Here is a 25,657-nt window from a genome sequence, read left to right as displayed (position 1 = left end):
CAATATGTCAATTTTTGAGTACTTTCTGTGACGACCGGAAGTTACGCCGGATCATACAAAACATAGTAAACATACATTCATACATTGCCTTGTCTTTCCTTAAAGTTTGGATTTTCAAGTTTTTGTTAGTTATAATATCTCGTTGAGAAAAAGTTTTTGTGTCGGGACCGGAAACGAACGAACGGAAGTGATTAAGAAATTGAAAATACGTATTTTAATACATTTACCTATGATACGTTATTGTTCATCACATTTTGAAAAAATTATAATGTTAAAAAAACCAACCTTTTATTGCTTGAACACTTCGAGTGAAAACCGGAAGTGACGTACGACCAAATGGAACCCGTTAAACACATGTTCATTCAAATGTCCATTATCCATACAAGTTTTGTGTCTTGATCTCTCACAGTTTCTGAAATCTTGGGGGTAGTTTTTTTTTTTTAAAGAAGGCTACCTGAGATATTTGAGATGTCTCACCGGAAGTAGAACTTTTTTTGGTTTTTTACCATGTGTGGATGACCTCTTGTATTTTTATAACTAAAATGTTACTTCCATGTTAAATAACCAACATATTTTTAAAAAATCAGAATTTGGTGTACTTCCTGTGACGACCGGAAGTTACGCCGGATGAAACAAAATAGTGTTAACACGTATCCATACACAGGTCTACAATCCTACAAAGTTTGGTTGTTGAAGTCGTTACCGTTTTTGAGATCTCGTCGATATAAGTTTTTTTGTCTCGGGAGGGGAAACGGACAAACGGAAGTGCTTAATGAAATTTAAATTTTTATATCTTGTTTACTTTCCTGTTTTACATTATTATTCATCGAAGTAGCTAAAACTATCAAATATAAACAGTTTAACGGATAAACAGTTTGATTTGTTTGAACTCTTCCGCTGTGGACCGGAAGTGACGGAAGACAAAATGAAACTGTTTCAACACATCTTCAATCAAATGTCTATGATTCGTGAAAGTTTCGTGTCTTGGTAACGTACAGTACCTGAGAACTTGCGGGTACAAAATATGTTTTAAAAAAGCTTCCTGAGATAATCGAGATATCTCACCGGAAGTAGAATTTTTTTGTTTATTTAACATTGTATAGATGACATATGTAAGGATCTATACTAATATTTTTATTCTATGGAAAATAAATTAAATACGTAAAAACAAAAAATTTTGAAGAGCTTCCGGTGACGACCGGAAGTTACGACGAACAAAACAAAAATGTTTAAACACATCTACAACTATAGTTCTATCATCCCAAAAAAGTTTGGATGTTCAAGTCTTTACCATTTTTGAGATCTCGAGGTGACAAGCTTTTCGTCACGGGACAGGAAACGGACGACAGGAAATGAATTTTCAAAAAATGAAAAAAACGCCTGGAGATATGATCATTTTCTATCAATCTTAAAAACTTCAAGTAAATCTATCTAGCCATCTCTGAGAAATCTTGTGGACAAAAACTGGGAAAAAAATAATAATAAACTAGACTCTTGTTGCAAAAGCAACAAAAAGGTCTTCCGTTTTGATATACATGCATCAATTCAACTGTAAGACATTGCTTCTCTCACATAGAAAAAAAGTGGATATGATAATTATTGTGAGTGATATATCCAGACGTTACTTCTTATAAAAACAACGGGAATGAAAAAGAAATCAATTTTTAAAGTAATTTCTGTGACGACCCGAAGTAACGCCGAACTAAACAAAAATGTTAACCATTTGTACAATCATAAGTCAATCTTTCCTCAAAGTTTGGTTGTTCACATCTCTGATCTCTTTGATCCAATATCTTTTTGTCTCTGGACCAAAAACGGACGAACGATAGTGATTAATGAAAACAAAAGATGGTTTTTCTCGTACATTTGCTTAACGTACATCACTGTTTATCAGGCTAGATGAAACACCCAAGAAAGTCAGTTAAACTTGTAAAAAACATGATTTGTCTTAACCCTTCCGGTAAGAACCGGAAGTGACAGTTGACAAAATTAAACCCGTTAAACACAGTCCCAATAAAATTTCTATCAAACATGAGAGCTGCGTGTCTCAATCACTTACAGTGACAAAAATCTCGCTGGCATCACATTTGGAAAACGAAAAGCTACATAGAGATATTTGAGATATCTCAACGGAAGTAAAATTTATTTGCTAATTTAACATTATATATATGAAGTTACTAAGATTTGTTTACTGATATATTCATTCCATGTCTTATATATAAATAAAGAAAAAAAATGTTTTGATGTGCTTCCGATGACGACTGGAAGTTACGCCGAACAAAACAAAATAGTGTAAACACATGTACATACATAGGTATATTATCCCACAAAGTTTGATTGTTCAAGCCAATACCGTTTCTGAGATCTCGTCGAAATAAGGTTTTTTGTCTCGGGACAGGAAACGGACAAACGGAAGTGCTCAATGTATGTTGTATTAAATATTATTTGTATACGTGTCCTTTGTACTTTATTGTTCATCGAGCACACTACAAATATCAGAAGAATGATGTTAATTTGATTAACAGCTCGATTTGTTTGAACTCTTTCTGTGTGGACCGGAAGTGACGGAAAACAAAATGAAACCAGTTAAATAAATTTTCAATCAAATGTCTATCATCCATGAAAGTTTTGTGCTTTGATAACATTTAGTTTCTGAGATCTCCTTTGTACAAAATGTGGTGCAAAAAAGCCACCTGAGATAATTGAGATCTCTTACTGGAAGTAGATTTTTGTTGTTGATATAACATCGCATAGATAACTTATGCATAAAATTTATACTTATATATTTATTTTATGAAAAAGGAATTAAATGCGTAAAAGTAGTTTTTTTTATGTTCTTCCGGTGACGACCGGAAGTTACGCCGAACAAAACAAAATAGTGAGAACACATCTACATACATTGCTCAATCATCCCACTAAGTTTGATAGTTTAAGTCGTTATCGTTTTTGAGATCTCGTCGAAACAAGGTTTTTTGTCTCGGGACAGGAAACGGACAAACGGAAGTGCTCAATGTAAATTGTAATTAATATTTCTTTTGTACTTGCCTTTTCTACTTAATTGTTCATCGACTTCACTACAAATATAAAAGAAAAACAGTTTAACGGATAAACGGCTCTATTTGTTGTTTGAACTCTTTCTGTGTGGACCGGAAGTGACAGAAGACAAAACGAAACCGGTTAAACACATCTTCAATCAAATGTCTATCATCCATGAATGTTTTGTGCTTTGATCACTAATAGTTTCTGAGATCTCGTTTGTACAAAATATGTTTAAAAAAAGCTACCTGAGATATTTGAGATATCTCACCGGAAGTAGAATTTTGTTGTTGATATTACATCGCATAGATAACTTATGCATAAAATTTATACTTATATATTTATTTTATGAAAAAGGAATTAAATGCGTAAAAGTACTTATTTTTTATGTGCTTCCGGTGACGACCGGAAGTTACGCCGAGCAAAACAAAATAGTGTGAACACATCTATATACATTGGTCAATCATCCCACTAAGTTTGATAGTTTAAGTCGTTACCGTTTTTTAGATCTCGTCGAAACAAGATTTTTTGTCTCGGGACAGGAAACGGACAAACGGAAGTGCTCAATGTAAATTGTAATTAAAATTTCTTTTGTACTTGCCTTTTCTACTTAATTGTTTATCGACTTTACTACAAATATAAAAGGAAAACAGTTTAACGGATAAATGGCTCTATTTGTTTCAACTCTTTCTGTGTGGACCGGAAGTGACGGAAGACAAAACGAAACCGGTTAAACACATCTTCAATCAAATGTCTATCATCCATGAAAGTTTTGTGCTTTGATCACTTATAGTTTCTGAGATCTCGTTTGTACAAAATGTGTTTTAAAAAAAGCTACCTGAGATATTTGAGATATCTCACCGGAAGTAGAATTTTGTTGTTGATATAACATTGCATAGATAACCTATGCATAGATTTATACTTATATATTTATTTTATGGAAAAGGAATTTTATGCGAAAAAGTAGTTATTTTTGAAGTGCTTCCGGTGACGACCGGAAGTTACGACGAACAAAACAAAATAGTTTAAACACATCTACAGCTATAGGTCTATCATCCCACAAAGTTTGGATGTTCAAGTCTTTACTGTTTCTGAGATCTCGTTGATACAAGCTTTTTCAACGCGGGACAGGAAACGGACGACCGGAAATGATTTTTGACAAAAAGAAAAAAACGCCTCGAGATATTGTCATTCTCTTTCATTCCAGAAAATTTCATAAACATCTATTCAGCCATCTCTGAGAAATCTTGTGGACAAAAAAAAGGAAAAAAAAAAATAATAATAAGAAACATTACAATCACTATAAGGTCTTCCGTTGGAAACGGAAGACCTTAAAAACCTAACAATCTCTATAAGGTCTTCCGTTGGAAACGGAAGACCTTAACTAGACTCTTGTTGCTATAGCAACAAAAAGGTCTTCCGTTCCTCATGTATAAATCTGTACAAAAGATTCATTTCTCTTGTAAACAGAAAATGGATATTATTTATACTGAAAAGGAATTCCCAAGAAATGAACAAAACAAAAAGACAAAACGTCATTTTTGAGTACTTTCTGTGACGACCGGAAGTTACGCCGGATCATACAAAACATAGTAAACATATCTTCATACATTGCCTTGTATTTCCTCAAATTTTGGGTGTTCAAGTTTTTGTTAGTTATAATATCTCGTTGAGAAATGGTTTTTGTCTCGGGACCGGAAAGGAACGAACGGAAGTGATTAAGAAATTGAAAATACGTATTTTAGTACATTTACCTATGATAAGTTATTGTTCGTCACATTGAGAAAATGCTAAAATAAATTCTAATTAAAAAAAAACAACAACCTTTTATTGCTTGAACACTTCGAGTGAAAACCGGAAGTGACGTACGACCAAATGGAACCCGTTAAACACATGTTCATTCAAATGTCAATTATCCATACAAGTTTTGTGTCTTGATCTCTCAAAGTTTCTGAGATCTAGGGGGTAGTTTGTTTTTTAAAAAGAAGGCTACCTGAGATATTTGAGATGTCTCAACGGAAGTATAACTTTTTTGGGGTTTTTTTACGATCTGTGGATGACTTCCTGTATTTTTATAACTAAAAAGTTACTTCCATGCTAAATAACCAACATATTTTTAAAAAATCCGAACTTGGTGTACTTCCTGTGACGACCGGAAGTTACGCCGGATGAAACAAAATAGTGTTAACACGTGTCCATACACAGGTCTATAATCCTACAAAGTTTGGTTGTTGAAGTCGTTACCGTTTTTGAGATCTCGTCGATATAAGGTTTTTTGTCTCAAGACAGGAAACGGACAAACGGAAGTGCTTAATGAAATTTAATTTTCTTTATATTTTGTTACTTTCCTATTTTACATTATTATTCATCGAAGTAGCTAAAACTATCAAATAAAAACAGTTTTATGGATAAACAGTTTGATTTGTTTGAACTCTTCCGCTGTGGACCGGAAGTGACGGAAGACAAAATGAAACTGTTTAAACACATTTTCAATCAAATGTCTATGATTAGTGAAAGTTTCGTGTCTTAATCACGTACAGTACCTGAGAACTTGCGGGTACAAAATATGTTTTAAAAAAGCTTCCTGAGATAATCGAGATATCTCACCGGAAGTAGATTTTTTTTGTTTATTTAACATTGTATAGATGACATATGTAAGGATCTATACTAATATGTTTATTCTATGGAAAAATAAATTAGATATGTAAAAACAAAATTTTTTGAAGTGCTTCCGGTGACGACCGGAAGTTATGCCGAACAAAACAAAAATGTTTAAACACATCTACAACTATAGGTCTATCATCCCACAAAGTTTGGATGTTCAAGTCTTTACCGTTTCTGAGATCTCGTTGGTACAAGCTTTTTCAACGCGGGACAGGAAACGGACGACCGGAAACGATTTTTGATAAAATGAAAAAAACGCCTCGAGATATTGTCATTTTATTCCATTCCAGAAAATTTCACATAAATCTATCCAGTCATCTCTGAGAAATCTTGTGGACAAAAACTGGGAAAAAAATAATAATAATAACTAGACTCTTGTTGCAAAAGCAACAAAAAGGTCTTCCGTTTTGATATACATGTATCAATTTAACTGTAAGACATTGCTTCTCTCAGTATTTCATAACCATTAAACAACAGGACTTAATTGACTATCAATTTGTCTTACTTTGTCAAACAGAAGCAGTAAATCTCTTAAACAACATGAATTGTTTGAACTCTTCCGGTGTGGACCGGAAGTGACGGTCGACAAAATAAAAACGGTTAAACACATCTTCTATCAAATGTCTATCATCCGTGTAAGTTTTGTGTCTTGGTCACTTACAGTTTATGAGACTTCGCTGTCATAATATTTGTTTTAAATAGACTACCTGAGATATTTGAGATATCTCACCGGAAGTAATTTTTTTTGTTTATTAATCATCGGATAGATGACATATGAAAGCGTTTATACCTTTATATCATTTCAGTGTTAAACAAATAAAATGCGTAAAAACATAATTTTTGAAGTGCTTCCGGTGACGACCGGAAGTTACGACGAACAAAACAAAATAGTTTAAACACATCTACAACTATAGGTCTATCATCCCTCAAAGTTTGGATGTTCAAGTCTTTATCGTTTCTGAGATCTCATTGTCCATAGCTTTTTGTCTCGGGACAGGAAACGGACGACAGGAAGGGAATTTTGAAAAAATGAAAAAAATGCCTAGAGATATTTTCGTTCTCTGTCAGTCCTATAAATTTCAAAAAAATCCATCCATGCATCTCTGAAAAATCGAGTTAACTTTTTAAAAAACTTGATTTGTTTGAACTCTTCCTGTGTGGACCGGAAGTGACGGTCGACCAAGTAAAAACGGTTAAACACATCTTCTATCAAATGTCTATCATCCCTGTAAGTTTCGTGTTTTGATCACTTACAGTTTCTGAGATCTCGGGGTTCAAACATTTACTTTAAAAAAGGCTTCATGAGATATTTGAGATATCTCACCGGAAGTAGAATTTTTATGTTTATTAATCATCGGATAGATGACATATGTAAGCATTTATACTTATATTTCAATTCTCCGAGAAATATATTAAATGCGTAAATGCATACTTTTTGAAGAGCTTCCGGTGACGACCGGAAGTTACGACGAACAAAACAAAATAGTTTAAACACATCTACAACTATAGGTCTATCATCCCTCAAAGTTTGGATGTTCAAGTCTTTATCGTTTCTGAGATCTCATTGTCCATAGCTTTTTATCGCGGGACAGGAAACGGACGACAGGAAGTGAATTTTGAAAAAATGAAAAAAACGCCTGGAGATATTATAATTTTCTGTCAGTTCTGAAAATTTCAAGAAAATCCATCCAGCCATCTCTGAGAAATCTTGTGGACAAAAAACGGACAAAAAAAAAAAATAATAATAATAAGAAACACTAGACTCTTGTTGCAAAAGCAACAAAAAGGTCTTCCGTTTCGATATACATGTATCAATTTAACTGTAAGACATTGCTTCTCTCAGTATTTCATAACCATTAAACAACAGGACTTAATTGACTATCAATTTGTCTTACTTTGTCAAACAGAAGCAGTAAATCTCTTAAACAACATGAATTGTTTGAACTCTTCCGGTGTGGACCGGAAGTGACGGTCGACAAAATAAAAACGGTTAAACACATCTTCTATCAAATGTCTATCATCCGTGTAAGTTTTGTGTCTTGGTCACTTACAGTTTATGAGACTTCGCTGTCATAATATTTGTTTTAAAAAGACTACCTGAGATATTTGAGATATCTCACCGGAAGTAATTTTTTTTGTTTATTAATCATCGGATAGATGACATATGAAAGCGTTTATACCTTTATATCATTTCAGTGTTAAACAAATAAAATGCGTAAAAACATAATTTTTGAAGTGCTTCCGGTGACGACCGGAAGTTACGACGAACAAAACAAAATAGTTTAAACACATCTACAGCTATAGGTCTATCATCCCTCAAAGTTTGGATGTTCAAGTCTTTATCGTTTCTGAGATCTCATTGTCCATAGCTTTTTATCGCGGGACAGGAAACGGACGACAGGAAGGGAATTTTGAAAAAATGAAAAAAATGCCTAGAGATATTTTCGTTCTCTATCAGTCCTATAAATTTCAAGAAAATCCATCCATGCATCTCTGAAAAATCGAGTTAAACTTTTAAAAAACTTGATTTGTTTGAACTCTTCCTGTGTGGACCGGAAGTGACGGTCAACCAAGTAAAAACGGTTAAACACATCTTCTATCAAATGTCTATCATCCCTGTAAGTTTCGTTTTTTGATCACTTACAGTTTCTGAGATCTCGGGGTTCAAACATTTACTTTAAAAAAAGGCTTCATGAGATATTTGAGATATCTCACCGGAAGTAGAATTTTTATGTTTATTAATCATCGGATAGATGACATATGTAAGCATTTATACTTATATTTCAATTCTCCGAGAAATATATTAAATGCGTAAAAACATAATTTTTGAAGAGCTTCCGGTGACGACCGGAAGTTACGACGAACAAAACAAAATAGTTAAAACACATCTACAACTATAGGTCTATCATCCCTCAAAGTTTGGAGGTTCAAGTCTTTATCGTTTCTGAGATCTCATTGTCCATAGCTTTTTGTCTCGGGACAGGAAACGGACGACAGGAAGTGAATTTTGAAAAAATGAAAAAAATGCCGAGAGATATTTTCGTTCTCTATCAGTCCTATAAATTTCAAGAAAATTCATCCATGCATCTCTGAAAAATCGAGTTAACTTTTTAAAAAACTTGATTTGTTTGAACTCTTCCTGTGTGGACCGGAAGTGACGGTCGACAAAATAAAAATGGTTAAACACATCTTCTATCAAATGTCTATCATCCCTGTAAGTTTCGTGTCTTGATCACTTACAGTTTCTGAGATCTCGGGGTTCAAACATTTACTTTAAAAAAGGCTTCATGAGATATTTGAGATATCTCACCGGAAGTAGAATTTTTATGTTTATTAATCATCGGATAGATGACATATGTAAGCATTTATACTTATATTTCAATTCTCCGAGAAATATATTAAATGCGTAAAAGCATAATTTTTGAAGAGCTTCCGGTGACGACCGGAAGTTACGACGAACAAAACAAAATAGTTTAAACACATCTACAACTATAGGTCTATCATCCCTCAAAGTTTGGATGTTCAAGTCTTTATCGTTTCTGAGATCTCATTGTCCATAGCTTTTTGTCGCGGGACAGGAAACGGACGACAGGAAGTGAATTTTGAAAAAATGAAAAAAACGCCTGGAGATATTATAATTTTCTGTCAGTCCTGAAAATTTCAAGAAAATCCATCCAGCCATCTCTGAGAAATCTTGTGGACAAAAAACGGACAAAAAAAAATAATAATAATAACTAGACTCTTGTTGCTATAGCAACAAAAAGGTCTTCCGTTCCTCATGTATTAATCTGCACAAGAAATCCAGTTATCTTGTAAACAGAAAATGAATATAATAGATATAAGTTTTGGTTCTGTATTTATCATACTTTATGAGATCTTATTTATTCTTTGTTTTTAAAAAAGAAGGCTATCTGAGATATATGAAATGTCTCACCGGAAGTAGAACATTTTTTTACCATGTGTAGATGACTTTTTTTGTATTTCTATAGATAAAATGTTACTTATATGCTAAATAACCAACATATTTTTAAAAAATCAGAATTTGGTGTACTTCCTGTGAAGACCGGAAGTTACGCCGGATGAAATAAAATAGTGTTAACACGTGTCCATACACAGGTCTATAATCCTACAAAGTTTGGTTGTTGAAGTCGTTACTGTTTTTGAGATCTCGTCGATATAAGGTTTTTTGTCTCGGGACAGGAAACGGACAAACGGAAGTGCTTAATGAAATTTAAATTTTTTATATCCTGTTACTTTCCTCTTTTACATTATTATTCATCGAAGTAGCTAAAACTATCAAATTAAAACAGTTTAACGGATAAACAGTTTGATTTGTTTGAACTCTTCCGCTGTGGACCGGAAGTGACGGAAGACAAAATGAAACTGTTTAAACACATCTTCAATCAAATGTCTATGTTTAGTAAAAGTTTCGTGTCTTGATCACGTACAGTACCTGAGAACTTGCGGGTACAAAATATGTTTTAAAAAAGCTTCCTGAGATAATCGAGATATCTCACCGGAAGTAGAATTTTTTTGTTTATTCAACATTGTATAGATGGCATATGTAAGGATATATACTAATATCTTTATTCTATGGAAAATAAATTAGATACGTAAAAACAAAAAAATTTGAAGAGCTTCCGGTGACGACCGGAAGTTACACCGAACAAAACAAAAATGTTTAAACACATCTACAACTATAGGTCTATCATCCCTCAAAGTTTGGGTGTTCAAATCTTTATCGTTTCTGAGATCTCGATGTGACAAGCTTTTTGTCGCGGGACAGGAAACGGACGAAAGGAAATGAATTTTCAAAAAATGAAAAAATCGCCTAGAGATATGATCATTTTCTATCAATCCTGAAAATTTCAAGTAAATCTATCCAGCCATCTCTGAGATATCTTGTGGACAAAAACTGGGAAAAAAATAATAATAATAACTAGACTCTTGTTGCTATAGCAACAAAAAGGTCTTCCGTTCCTCATGTATTAATCTGCACAAAAAATCCAGTTATCTTGTAAACAGAAAATGGATATAATATATATAAGCTTTGTGTCTTGATCTATCACAGTTTCTGAGATCTTATTTATACTTTGTTTTTAAAAAAGAAGGCTATCTGAGATATATGAGATGTCTCACCGGAAGTAGAACTTTTTTTTACCATGTGTAGATGACTTTTTGTATTTCTATAGCTAAATGTTACTTCAATGCTAAATAACCAAAATATTTTTTAAAAATCAAAATTGGGTGTACTTCCTGTGACGACCGGAAGTTACGCCGGATAAAACAAAATAGTGTTAACACATGTACATACATAGGTCTATCATCCCACAAAGTTTTGTTGTTCAAGTCGTTACTGTTTTTGAGATCTCGTCGAAATAAGGTTTATGGTTTCTGGACAGGAAACGGGCAAACGGAAGTGTTCAATCTGAATTGTATTCAATATTTCTTGTATACTTGCCATTTGTACATTATTTTTCATTTATCTAACTAAAAAATATCAAAAGAAAACAGTTAAACTGATAAACAGCTCGATTTTTTTAACTCTTCCGGTATGGACCGGAAGTGACGGAAGACAAAATGAAACCGGTTAAACACATCTTCAATCAAATGTCTATCATCCATGAAAGTTTCGTGTCTTGATCGCTTATAGTTTTCGAGATCTCGCGGGTACAAATTGTGTTTTTAAAAAGCTACCTGAGATAATTGAGATATCTCACCGGAAGTAGAATTTTTTTGTTGATATAACATTGCATAGGTAACTTATGTATAGAATTATAGTTTTATGTTTATTCTATGGAAAAGAAATTTAATGCGTAGAAATAATAATTTTTGAAGTGCTTCCGGTGACGACCGGAAGTTACGACGAACAAAAAAAAATAGTTTTAACACATCTACAGCTATAGGTCTATCATCCCACAAAGTTTGGGTGTTCAAAACTTTACCGTTTTTGAGATCTCGAGGTGACAAGCTTTTTCAACGCGGGACAGGAAACGGACGACCGGAAATAAAATTTTGAAAAAATGAAAAAAACGCCTAGAGATATTATCATTGTCTTTCATTCCAGAAAATTTCAAAAATATCTATCCAGCCATCTCCGAGAAATCTTGTGGACAAAAAAAGGAAAAAAAAAAAAAATAATAAACTAGACACTTGTTGCAAAAGCAACAAAAAGGTCTTCCGTTTTGATATACATGTATCAATTTAACTGTAAGACATTGCTTCTCTTACATGCAAAAAAAGTTGATATGATAATTATTGTGAATGATATATCCAGACGTTACTTACATGTAAAACAACGAGAATGAAAAAGAAATCAATTTTTTTTAAGTACTTTCTGTGACGACCGGAAGTAACGCCGATCTAAACAAAAATGTTAACCATTTGTACAATCATAAGTCAATCTTGCCTCAAAGTTTGGTTGTTCACGACTCTGCCAAATCTAAGATCTCTTTGAAACAATATTTTTGTCTCAGGACCGAAACAGACGAACGAAAGTGATTAATAAAAACAAAAGCTGGTATTTCTCGTACATTTGCTTAATGTACATCACTGTTTATCAGGCTAGATGAAATTCCAAAAAAGTCAGCTAAACTTGTTAAAAACAGGATTTGTTTGAACCCTTCCGGTAAGAACCGGAAGTGACAGTTGACAAAATTAAACCCGTTAAACACATCCCCAATCAAAATTCTATCAAACAATCTATGAAAGATTCGTGTCTCAATCACTTACAATGACGAAAATATTGCGGACATCAAATTTGTAAAAAGAAAAGCTACATAGAGATATTTGAGATATCTCACCGAAAGTAAAATTTATTTGCCAATTTAAAATTATATAGATGACATATGTAAGATTGTATACTGATATTTTCATTTTATGTAAAATGAATAAAACAAATTTTTGAAGTGCTTCCGGTGACGACCGGAAGCTACGCCGCACAAAACAAAATAGTGTAAACACATGTACATACATAGGTCTATCATCCCACAAAGTTTGATCGTTCAAGTCGTTACCGTTTTTGAGATCTCCAGGAATAAAGGTTTTTTGTCTCGGGACAGGAAACGGACAAACGGAAGTGCTCAATGTAAATTGTAATTAATATTTTTTTGTACTTCCCCTTTCTACTTAATTGTTCATCGACTTCACTACAAATATCAAAGGTAAACAGTTAAACTGATAAACAGCTCCATTTGTTTGAACTCTTCCTGTGTGGACCGGAAGTGACGGAAGACAAAACGAAACCGGTTAAACACATCTTCAATCAAATGTCTATCATCCATGAAAGTTTTGTGCTTTGATCGCTTATAGTTTCTGAGATCTCGTTTGTACAAAATGTGTTTCACAAAAGCTACCTGAGATATTTGAGATATCTCACCGGAAATAGAATTTTTTTGTTGAGTTAACATTGCATAGACAATTTATGCATAGATTTATACTTATATATTTATTTTATGGAAAAAGAATTTTATGCGAAAAAGTAGTTATTTTTGAGTGCTTCCGGTGTAGACCGGAAGTTACGACGAACAAAACAAAATAGTGTGAACACATCTACAGCTATGGGTCTATCATCCCACAAAGTTTGGATGTTCAAGTCTTTACCGTTTTTGAGATCTCGTTGATACAAGCTTTTTCAAAGCAGGACAGGAAACGGACAAACGGAAGTGCTCAATCTAAATTGTATTTAATATATCTTGTAAACTTGCCCTTTGTACTTCATTTCTCATCCAGCACACTACAAATATCAATGAAAATAAGTTAAACTGATAAACAGCTCGATTTGTTTGAACTCTTCCTGTGTGGACCGGAAGTGACGGAAGACAAAACGAAACCGGTTAAACACATCTTCAATCAAATGTCTATCATCCATGAAAGTTTTGTGCTTTGATCACTTATAGTTTCTGAGATCTCGTTTGTACAAAATGTGTTTCAAAAAAGCTACCTGAGATATTTGAGATATCTCACCGGAAGTCGAAATTTTTTGTTGAGTTAACATCGCATAGATAACCTATGCATAGATTTATACTTATATATTTATTTTATCGAAAATGAATTTTATGCGAAAAAATAGTTATTTTTGAAGTGCTTCCGGTGACAACCGGAAGTTACGACGAACAAAACAAAATAGTTTAAACACATCTACAACTATAGGTCTATCATCCCTCAAAGTTTGGAGGTTCAAGTCTTTATCGTTTCTGAGATCTCATTGTCCATAGCTTTTTGTCGCGGGACAGGAAACGGACGACAGGAAGTGAATTTTGAAAAAATGAAAAAAACGCCTAGAGATATTATCATTTTCTATCAGTCCTGAAAATTTCAAGAAAATCCATCCTGCCATCTCTGAGAAATCTTGTGGACAAAAAAAGGAAAAAAAAAAATAATAATAAGAAACATTACAATCACTATAAGGTCTTCCGTTGGAAACGGAAGACCTTAACTAGACACTTGTTGCAAAAGCAACAAAAAGGTCTTCCGTTTTGATATACATGTATCAATTTAACTGTAAGACATTGCTTCTCTTACATGCAAAAAAAGTTGATATGATAATTATTGTGAATGATATATCCAGACGTTACTTACATGTAAAACAACGAAAATGAAAAAGAAATCAATTTTTTAAGTACTTTCTGTGACGACCAGAAGTAACGCCGATCTAAACAAACATGTTAACCATTTGTACAATCATAAGTCAATCTTGCCTCAAAGTTTTGTTGTTCACGACTCTGCCAAATCTAAGATCTCTTTGAAACAATATTTTTTGTCTCGGGACCGAAACGGACGAACGAAAGTGATTAATAAAAACAAAAGCTGGTATTTCTCGTACATTTGCTTAATGTACATCACTGTTTATCAGGCTAGATGAAATTCCCAAAAAGTCAGCTAAACTTGTTAAAAACAGGATTTGTTTGAACCCTTCCGGTAAGAACCGGAAGTGACAGTTGACAAAATTAAACCCGTTAAACACATCCCCAATCAAAATTCTATCAAACAATCTATGAAAGATTGGTGTCTCAATCACTTACAATGACGAAAATATTGCGGACATCAAATTTGTAAAAAGAAAAGCTACATAGAGATATTTGAGATATCTCACCGGAAGTAAAATTTATTTGCCAATTTAAAATTATATAGATGACATATGTAAGATTGTATACTGATATTTTCATTTTATGTAAAATGAATAAAACAAATTTTTGAAGTGCTTCCGGTGACGACCGGAAGCTACGCCGAACAAAACAAAATAGTGTAAACACATGTACATACATAGGTCTATCATCCCACAAAGTTTGATCGTTCAAGTCGTTACCGTTTTTGAGATCTCCAGGAATCAAGGTTTTTGTCTCGGGACAGGAAACGGACAAACGGAAGTGCTCAATGTAAATTGTAATTAATATTTTTTTTGTACTTGCCCTTTCTACTTAATTGTTCATCGACTTCACTACAAATATCAAAGGAAAACAGTTAAACTGATAAACAGCTCGATTTGTTTGAACTCTTCCTGTGTGGACCGGAAGTGACGGAAGACAAAACGAAACCGGTTAAACACATCTTCAATCAAATGTCTATCATCCATTAAAGTTTTGTGCTTGGATCACTTATAGTTTCTGAGATCTCGTTTGTACAAAATGTGTTTCAAAAAAGCTACCTGAGATATTTGAGATATCTCACCGGAAGTCGAAATTTTTTGTTGAGTTAACATCGCATAGATAACCTATGCATAGAATTATACTTATATATTTATTTTATCGAAAATGAATTTTATGCGAAAAAATAGTTATTTTTGAAGTGCTTCCGGTGACGACCGGAAGTTACGACGAACAAAACAAAATAGTTTAAACACATCTACAACTATAGGTCTATCATCCCTCAAAGTTTGGAGGTTCAAGTCTTTATCGTTTCTGAGATCTCATTGTCCATAGCTTTTGGTCGCGGGACAGGAAACGGACGACAGGAAGTGAATTTTGAAAAAATGAAAAAAACGCCTAGAGATATTATCATTTTCTATCAGTCCTGAAAATTTCAAGAAAATCCATCCCGCCATCTCTGAGAAATCTTGTGGACAAAAAAAGGAAAAAAAAAATAATAATAAGAAACATTACAATCACTATAAGGTCTTCCGTTGGAAACGGAAGACCTTAACTAGACTCTTGTTGCAAAAGCAACAAAAAGGTCTTCCGTTTTGATATACATGTATCAATTTAACTGTAAGACATTGCTTCTCTCAGTATTTCATAACCATTAGACAACAGGACTTAATTGACTATCAATTTGTCTTACTTTGTCAAACAGAAGCAGTAAATCTCTTAAACAACATGAATTGTTTGAACTCTTCCGGTGTGGACCGGAAGTGACGGTTGACAAAATAAAAACGGTTAAACACATCTTCTATCAAATGTCTATCATCCGTGTAAGTTTTGTGTCTTGGTCACTTACAGTTTATGAGACTTCGCTGTCATAATATTTGTTTTAAAAAGACTACCTGAGATATTTGAGATATCTCACCGGAAGTAATTTTTTTGTTTATTAATCATCGGATAGATGACATATGAAAGCGTTTATACCTTTATATCATTTCAGTGTTAAACAAATAAAATGCGTAAAAACATAATTTTTGAAGTGCTTCCGGTGACGACCGAAAGTTACGACGAACAAAACAAAATAGTTTAAACACATCTACAGCTATAGGTCTATCATCCCTCAAAGTTTGGAGGTTCAAGTCTTTATCGTTTCTGAGATCTCATTGTCCATAGCTTTTTGTCGCGGGACAGGAAACGGACGACAGGAAGTGAATTTTGAAAAAATGAAAAAAACGCCTAGAGATATTATTATTTTCTATCAGTCCTGAAAATTTCAAGAGAATCTATTCAGCTATCTCTGAGAAATCTTGTGGACAAAAAACGGACAAAAAAAAATAATAATAAGAAACATTACAATCACTATAAGGTCTTCCGTTGGAAACGGAAGACCTTAAAAAACCTTACAATCACTATAAGGTCTTCCGTTGGAAACGGAAGACCTTAAATAATAAGAAACATTACAATCACTATAAGGTCTTCCGTTGGAAACGGAAGACCTTAATAAAAAGAAACATTACAATCACTATAAGGTCTTCCGTTGGAAACGGAAGACCTTAATAAAAAGAAACATTACAATCACTATAAGGTCTTCCGTTGGAAACGGAAGACCTTAATAAGAAAGAAAAAACCTAACAATCACTATAAGGCCTTCCGTTGGAAACGGAAGACCTTAATTACCGCTAAAATATTCAGAAGTCAGAGAAAGAGCGAGGATCCCCATCGAGTTAATCTCGACGTTAATATCACTGGGAAGAGTTTCAACGATGCACATTACAGTTGCAAAGCTGGGTATGTAAACTGTTTGTTTCAAAGTTCATTTTTTGGTTGTTGACATGTTCAGATGTTTTTGTTTAATGTTGTTGTTTGAATCATATTCAGTTCCTTGTTACTTTTTCTTTTTCAAGTTAATGCATGCAGTTGGCATCAGCATTCAAAGGATATCAGCATAAAATATTTCAAACTCGAAGATGAGGTTTGTATTTTGTTGAATCTGAGAGAGAGAGAGAGAGAGAGAGAGAGAGAGAGAGAGAGAGAGAGAGAGAGAGAGAGAGAGAACGTGTTGTGTCACGTATTATGAGGCATAATTATTGATACACATAGTCTTTACAGTGTTAGTGATAAATAGTAATATACATTATGCAGGGTGTATGGACAATGTGCGCATGTCTTAGCTGTAGTCAATGCACTGGAGCAGTGGAAGATCTCTGGGTACAAAGAGATACCATCAGAACCTTCATTACTCTGTTTAATCAGAACAAGTAAAAATTGGTATGTTGTTGATAGGGATTTGGAACCTTTTACAGTGTTACTCCACTTTATGGGATCTTCATCTGTTGGAACTAAAAATATGTACACTGCATCAAACTTTACTTTGTAAACCCAGTATAATACTTGTAGTCTTTTTCTTTCAATTTGTGACAACCAAAACATCCCTCTTGTAATTTTTGTAGTTGTAGAAACTGTTGTTGAGTGTCAGAATATTTTTGAAGCAGATTTTCCCTCTCTTCATTCAACGCTTTGTTTTCCGCAACAACAGCCAAAAGTTTTAGTTTTAACATACCATCTGCAAAATACAAAAGGGTTATAATTCATGAATTCCATTTCATAAACACATTTGTTTATAACTTGATACTAAGTAAAACATATAATTGAATATTTCATAGTCACTAAAATTTCCAAAGAGATACACTGACTAATTTATTTAAGACCTATTTTATAAATTATCTCAACTTTATTTTTCAGGCACCACTGATTCAGCCAATCGCAAATCCCCCAGCTGCATGGAGTTGTGGAGATACAGAATTTCCAAAAGCCCTAGCCCCCTGTGATCTCCAGTGTGTGGAGCAACTAGCACATGAGTGGAGCAATCTTAATATAACTCAAAGTGATGCCAATGCGTTAGAAAGATCAACTCGCTTACAAAGTTCTGACCCGAGATGGTACACGGAGCGAAGTAAGAGAATTACTGCTTCCAACTTTGGACTCATAATGAGAAGGAAAAAGGACATAAGTGAAACTTTCATGAAAAATACCTTTTGAAAAAAAAGAGTTTTCATCCTCATCTACATCCTATGGGAAAGCTAATGAAATTGTTGCTAAGCAAATGTACTTCAGAAATACAGGAAATCATCTTCATGAAGTTGGTTTGATAGTCAACCCCGATTTGCCTTTTCTCGGTGCAACACCTGATGGCATAATGTGTGAAAAATCAACAACGGCTATGTTCATACTCTGTCAGAGACATGTACATTTGTGGAGCTTGCGAAACAAGAAATGATTTTTCCTCCAAAAAAATGGTGATTTGTTTTCTTTAAAACACAGTCATGCACACTGGTATCAAATCCAGGGTCAACTTCTTATATTTGGGGCCCCTTTTGTGATTATATTACATACACCAAGCAAGACTTCTATGTGGAACGAATTTATTCATACAGGCCCACTATGGATGCATTGGTCAGAAAATTGTCCGTGTTCTATGTACATCACTTTAAGCCATTTGTGGAAAATAATGGAGTTAACTGAGTTACTGAATTTGTTACAATTTTGTAAAAAATTCTGGATGCAAATAAAATTACTTTATTCTTACTATAATAAGTTTTTTTGTTTTAAAGAAAAGGTGACATAAGTAAAATATGGAAAACTCTGCTTTTTAAAAAAAACAATTAAGTTGAGATGGGGATATTACCTGAACTATCAAATGGCGTGACAAAAGGAGTTGGACAACACTCAGGCTGAGCTGGAGGTTCTAAAGGTCCTGCCATAGAACTAATAGCATTCATATTCTGGTCTTTCCTTAAAGTTTAAACAATGAAATTTTACAATAACTTTGAAATGAATAGCAATAAAATGCCATTTTTATGCACATTAAATATATATGTAATACTTGTTTAGTAACTTACTCAATAGCAGAAGTATCTGCAAGAATTTGTCGCTTTGATGAATATGTACTTTCACAAGAAGCATTTCTAGTAACTGTACAAGCATGCATTCTTTTGGTGGGTGGTTTTCGGGCTGGTGTCACTGAGGCATAGCTGGTAGCAACTGCAGATATTGGATCTGGATACCTGTCACTTGGTGTTCCATCAATGAAATGCTAAATGAAATGACAATTTTCCTTTTAACACAAACTTAACTGGAAGTAACATATGAAATAAATGCACTTCAATAATATAAGGTATAGTCATGTAACTATATAATGATGAGATTAACATTGTAATTTTCCTTAATATTTGAAATTTGATAACACATCTAATCTTCTATAAATCTGATAAAAGCTATATAGTATCCTAATCTATGCACATGATAAGTGTGAGTTTTTGTGGTTCTATTATTTTATGTTAAACCTATATTGTTTTTTATTGAATAATATAAATTAACAGGACATTACACATTTATAACAGATTTATAGCTTCATTATAAGTAATCTATTTCTCTCTTTATTATAAGTAATTCTCTCTCTCTCTCTCTCTCTCTCTCTCTCTCTCTCTCTCTCTCTCTCTCTCTCTCTCTCTCTGACCGGAAATCTTATTGTTATGCATGGATAGTATTTAATATGCTCCAAGAATGTTTTGATTCAAATCATATTCCTTTATAAATTTAGCTATCGTAGGCATAAAATAACATGGTTGAAATTGATTATCTCCGACTGTAACCCCTGCACTGTGCATAAGATGGTTAATGAGGAATCTCGGGCTAAATATTAAAAACCCTATTCTACAAATAAAAGCACTTGTTTAGCTCATTTAAAAAATATTTTCAGCAAATTACCTTCGAACATACAGATGTTTGGCTTTTCCTCTATCGTTCAAAATGCTTCCGTTTAACTGGTTGTGTGGCCTCCCACACAACCGTATCCACCTCTTCGCTTTTTCTAGTTGCCTGCCTGGTTTAGGAAAAGGAATGAATCGTTTCCCCTCTACAAGACGATCGGGGGGTACCTGTTGTCTGTGTTACATGTACCCCAACAACACCGTTTAACCATGATTATCAGTAAAATCAGACAACCTTTAAAGTCCGACAATAAAAAAAGTTGTCGGGCAAAATGGCGGCGCGTCTTTGGATACTGAGCTGCGTCATTTCATTGGCTCACGTGACATGTCAGTCAAAATTCCGCGATCCGCAAATTAGACATGATTTTAAGAGGTCGAGCGCAAAGAGTTCTAAATGAACTCTCGTATAGAGAACTGGGAAACTACTACTCTGAATTAAAATGCGCGCTCTCTCAGCGACTTTCTCAACATGAGCGTGAACGGCACACAGATGCGAGTTTCGTAATAGAAGGCGTAAATCCGGCAAAACAGTGTCTGAATATGAAAACTCGCTAAGACGACTCGCTAGTCAAGCTTTCCCAACATTTCCATCTGATATGCGTGAAAGTCTTACAGTTGAACAGTTTGTCGTCCTTGGTTTACGTTGTCACGAACTAAAACGCTACGTGCAGTTTTCTCATCCCAAAACACTTGTTCGTGCTATTTCTCTTGCACTCGAATATGGGCCGTTTGAGGGGTCACAAGACAACCCATGGAAACCACGGGACATTTGAGAAACCACATGTTGGTTATGCACGCGCTGTTCTTCCGCCTGTGGATAAAAATGAGAACAATAGTCATGTAAATCTGGAAAACCTTGAAGAATATTTTCTACAAATGATTCAGAAAACACTTTGGAATTTAAATGGCATGATGGCCCTTAAGAACGACGACTAAAAGGTCGTGGTAGGCCTCGAGAAGTATTTTGCTATGCTTGCAAAGAAACTGGCCATATTAGTTCTAGGTGTCCAAAAAAACCTAAAGTTGAATTATAGTAACGGAAACCATAATGACAACCGTAATTTAAATAAGAATGGGCTGAGCCCATGGCCGTAAGCCCAGTCCCTGAAAAGCTGAGTCATAAAAATAGGCCAAAACGAGATGTACCGCCTCGTTTGTACTAGGGCTGGATCACTATATCGACCCGGTAATCGGTATATATCGGTATTTTTCAGTGATACTATAACCGATACAGAGATGCCTGTGTATTGCTCTATAATTTCTATATTATTTTGACATTTAAATAAAATAATTTCGTCTTGCTTTTCGTACGACCTAATTAACCCCCTCTATAAAGGCTGGTCTAATTCATTTAAACGCATGCGTGCAAGCTAGACACCACGATGTCGAAAGTTTGGTGCCATTACACAAAAGTCGACGGTTAAAAGGCAAAATGTATCATTTGACCACAAAAAGTCGCACGTTCTGGCGGAACAACTAATCTATCTTCCCATCTAAGGGCGAAATCGATCACCAACTAATGTTTAGTATGGTAAGTGCTATTGCGCATGTCCGTGATCGAACTGAGTTTAGTTTCACTTTGGTTTGTAAACATGGCCGAAATTTCTTCGATCCTTAAAGTGAAAATACCTCTTTTGGAGTTTTTACAAGAAGAAGACGATTACTTTTATTTCTTTGCTCGTCATCAAGCGGATAGATATTGGTCTTTAAGGAAGAGAGAATGGACCCCAAAAATTACTAGCTATATGGAAACAGTGTTTACCGAATTTGGACTTCCACAAAACATTGATGACTTTCGTGTACACTATCGTGTTAGTAGAAACCTGTTTGAAATTATTCTTCGGGAAATATATGGAGGTTTACTTTTAAATGGATATGGGCCATACAACGCCATAGAACCTCCACAACAACGCGGGTAGGTTAAGGCAACTTTTAGTTTAATGACCGTCAAAATTATGATCTATTTGAAAACTGTTTATTTTTATGAAAACAGTGTGTTATATTAATACCAAGTGAACGTGTTCACCAAGATATTATTTTTCTACTTTGGAATCGACTCGATCTTTGAAGCTGCCGTGCCATGGTATCACGTGACAGTTATAAATAGATCAATTTTTTACCTTAACAAAAAATCAAAAAGTGTAACACTACCCCGAAGTTCATTTGTCTGTTTGTTACAATAATTCGATCGGCAATTAGTTCAGGTTTATTAGTACTACTGCTAGAATCCTATTGTTAATCGCATAAAATAAATATTGTAAATATTTATCGGAAACCCTCTCAACTTCTATAATTTCATGGAAAATATTACGTAAATTTCATTTAAAACAACAATTCACAGGATTCTAGCAGCACTTTTCAAGTAGTTTAGGTCATACACCGTTGATATTTAACAAAGTCATCTTTCATAATATCCGGGGTAGTGTTACACTTTTGCCTTTTTCTGTACACACTGACAGAGGAAAGGCTGGTCAAGCCATATAAATGTCGATCTGCTTACCTTATAACACTCGCTGATTAAACAAAATATCCATGCCTGTATTATCCTGATTATATCCTAACTGACACTCATCTAAATCTTAGGTATCTTTATTAAATAAGTCTTATTTCGGCATTGTTTACACTGCATTCCGATGATTTGTCTCCCGACATGATCTTCTCTATTAAACATGCTTGTGACGTCATCAATGATAATTATACGTACTAGAGAAAAATCAAAGATATATTCAGTTAGAAGAGTTTTTAGTGATATTTTATGTTTGTAGTTTTTATAATTTAAACCAAAGATAAAGTTAAAATCGACATGTTTCTGAGTAAAATATGACATCATGCTGCTTACTGTGACGTCATATCGATCAGAGGAATTTGATCGCTATTAGTTGCCTTATCATACCCGCGAACTCCTTGTTTGTCTGTGGTACCTGTCAAATATGTCGTCAATGAGAGAGTTAGCTCATATTATCAACTTGTCAAAATCAACAGTTCATGCAGTTGTATGAGAGTGTTGGATGCACTTCAAGAGTTAAAACCAAGAGTAAGTAGTTCACTTAAATTTAAAAAATATTCTTGCTTATCAGTGGCGTCGGAAGCAATTGAAAGTGGGGGGGGGGGGGGGGCTAGACTTATAAAAAAATCATGACAACCCCCCCCCCCCCCCCCCCCCCCCCCGGGTTCTGAGAGTGTTGGATGCACTTCAAGAGTTAAAACCAAGAGTAAGTAGTTCACTTAAATTTAAAAAATATTCTTGCTTATCAGTGGCGTCGGAAGCAATTGAAAGTGGGGGGGGGGGCTAGACTTATAAAAAAATCAAGACAACCCCCCCCCCCCCCCGGGTTCTGACGCCTATGAGCATAAAGGTACGTGTGATAAGTAAATTAGAATTTTATATGATACACTATAAGATAAACAGCAGCTGCTGTGTACTACACATTAAATAGATCAGCACAAATGTTTGATGCATATATTTTAACAAGGCATAATATACATCATAAGTGTTTTACTTATTCTATCAAATAATAATATGTTCATATCACACATGTATTCAATGAATGGGTATAGATTTTCAATTATTGATTTCAAATGTCAAGAACCTGTAATTTATATTGATTGTATACTTTATTTAATTATTGGTTCTATTTAAAGGTGATTTGCTGGCAAAATGCTGAGCGACAAAAAGAAATCTCTCGAGAAGTTGAGAACATATGTGGACTTCCAGGGGGTAGTTGGATTCCTTGATGGAACGCACATAAGACTATCATCAGCCCTCAATGGTGAAAGGGATTTTTATAACAGAAAAGGATTTCCGTCCATTCAAGTACAGGTATATAGCAAATGTAAAAGTATCTTGCTTGTATAAATGTTTTAATGTCATAACTTTGCATTAACTTAAACTTGGCAAAAAGTAATTACTTGGGTATTATCATGGTACCATTGTTTTATCCCATTACCACATTTTCATCTTTTGACATCATTTTGATAATCCTATACACATCATGTATTTATATATGGTTGTACAATGTATATCTATCTAACTTAGCATTAAATATTCTCGTGATTTTTCAAACAGATTACCTAAAAACATTAATTTAAGGTGTATATGTTAAAATAAACTCCATGCTTATTAAAAATGAAGATTTTTTTTTTTTAAAGAGCAATAACAAAACATGATTTCCACACCTTTGCATACATTTTCTTGATAACATGTATATACATGTAATATATTTTGCAGGCAGTATAGATCACCAAATGAAAGGACTATGTGCGGTATGGTCAAATATCTGCCCCCGATTTTAACCAATTTTTCAATAGTATCGTATAAAAATAAAATCTTCACAAATTATTGTATAGAGGATGCCTATAACTATAATAATGATTTTAGTCATCATTGCTCTTTCGCTGTGTATCTATGACGTCACCTAAATGGCCCAATTCCCGCAAATTTGCAAACAAATGAAAATATTCTCATTTTTGCTCTATATTTTGCATTCGGAAGTATAGAGCGCAGGTCTGCTCAAGTGCGATTTTAACATATGTTTTTCTTCAGATAGTTATACACATTATACTAAAATATGGTACTTGAGCAAGCCTGCGCTCGATGTTTCCCAGTCGAAAAACCATCGGAAAACACCCATATTTTGCTACAAAACATCAATTTATCAAAATAATGCAATATTCATGACGTCATTTCTACATTATGACGTCACTGTGGTGATAACCTTTTACACCTTTATTTCCAATATGATTTTAACTATCTTTCACCTTATTTTCAAGCTCTTTCTAAAACTTTGATTTTGGGGGGCAAAAATTGCATAAAACCGCACTTAGTCCTTTACAAATATTTATGCTGGGTGGCCAGGGTGTGTCCATGATGCGCGTGTTTTGAGAAATTCCACTTTATACACAGAGGTTGAGGCAGGAAACCTTGTTCTCGTTGATCACTATATTCTCGCTGACAGTGCATATCCTCTCAGGAACTGGTTAATAACCCCGTTTAAAACATTGGGAAATCTTACCCCACGCAAGTCCGTTTCAACAAAAGAGTGTCAAGTGCACGACAAGCTGTCGAACGTGCTTTTGGTCATTTAAAAGGACGGTTTCGTCGACTGCAGGACATTCCGTTACACAGCTCCACAGAAATTTGCCAAATGATTTTGGCTGCCTGCATATTACATAACATGTGCATCTTTAATGATGATGAAGTTGAAGATTACATCATGGAAGAACAATTACAAGATCCAAATGACTGCCAGTGTGATAACATTTACCAAAACGGACACAATGGCATTGTGAGGAGATTGCAGCTTGTCAATAGCTTAAACTGATAACTTAAATGGCTGAATAATTGTATTGAAATTTTTTTTTTAATTTGCAATTTGCAAGTGATCATTTTGTATGGTATGTTGTAGAACAATATAAAACAAATTGAAATTTTAATATAATTTGTGTCAAATGCAATAAAAGTTACGACCATCAGCAAGAAAAAAATCTTGACTACTCATTTGTATTTGCTTTAATATTAAAGAAAACATTATTTTTGTGCTATGTCTTCAGGATAAAAAAAAATGAACAGATTAATAAATTTGACATTTTATTTATAAAATGAATAACAAA

The 25,657-nt window shown here is 34.1% G+C and overlaps 1 long non-coding RNA gene and 1 other non-coding gene across 2 annotated transcripts; one reads left to right on the top strand and one right to left on the bottom strand.

Moving 5' to 3' along the window:
* Window positions 1-16,949: 16,949 nt before the first annotated feature.
* LOC136272066 (uncharacterized) lies at window positions 16,950-17,486 on the top strand. The gene is made up of 3 exons (XR_010709951.1): window positions 16,950-17,066; window positions 17,183-17,250; window positions 17,421-17,486. It is a non-coding gene; the product is annotated as an uncharacterized lncRNA (long non-coding RNA).
* Window positions 17,487-17,552: 66 nt separating this feature from the next.
* On the bottom strand, window positions 17,553-20,418 carry LOC117684097 (uncharacterized). Its single transcript, XR_010710193.1, has 4 exons — window positions 20,054-20,418; window positions 19,178-19,371; window positions 18,964-19,070; window positions 17,553-17,841 (listed from the first exon to the last, which is right to left on the bottom strand). It is a non-coding gene; the product is annotated as an uncharacterized protein (transcript).
* Window positions 20,419-25,657: the final 5,239 nt, after the last annotated feature.

This window comes from Magallana gigas, chromosome 10 (assembly GCF_963853765.1).
Source record: "Magallana gigas chromosome 10, xbMagGiga1.1, whole genome shotgun sequence".
NCBI lineage: Eukaryota > Metazoa > Mollusca > Bivalvia > Ostreida > Ostreidae > Magallana > Magallana gigas.
Note: the sequence above shows the minus strand (reverse complement) of the source record. Positions and strands in the feature narration are given on the sequence as shown.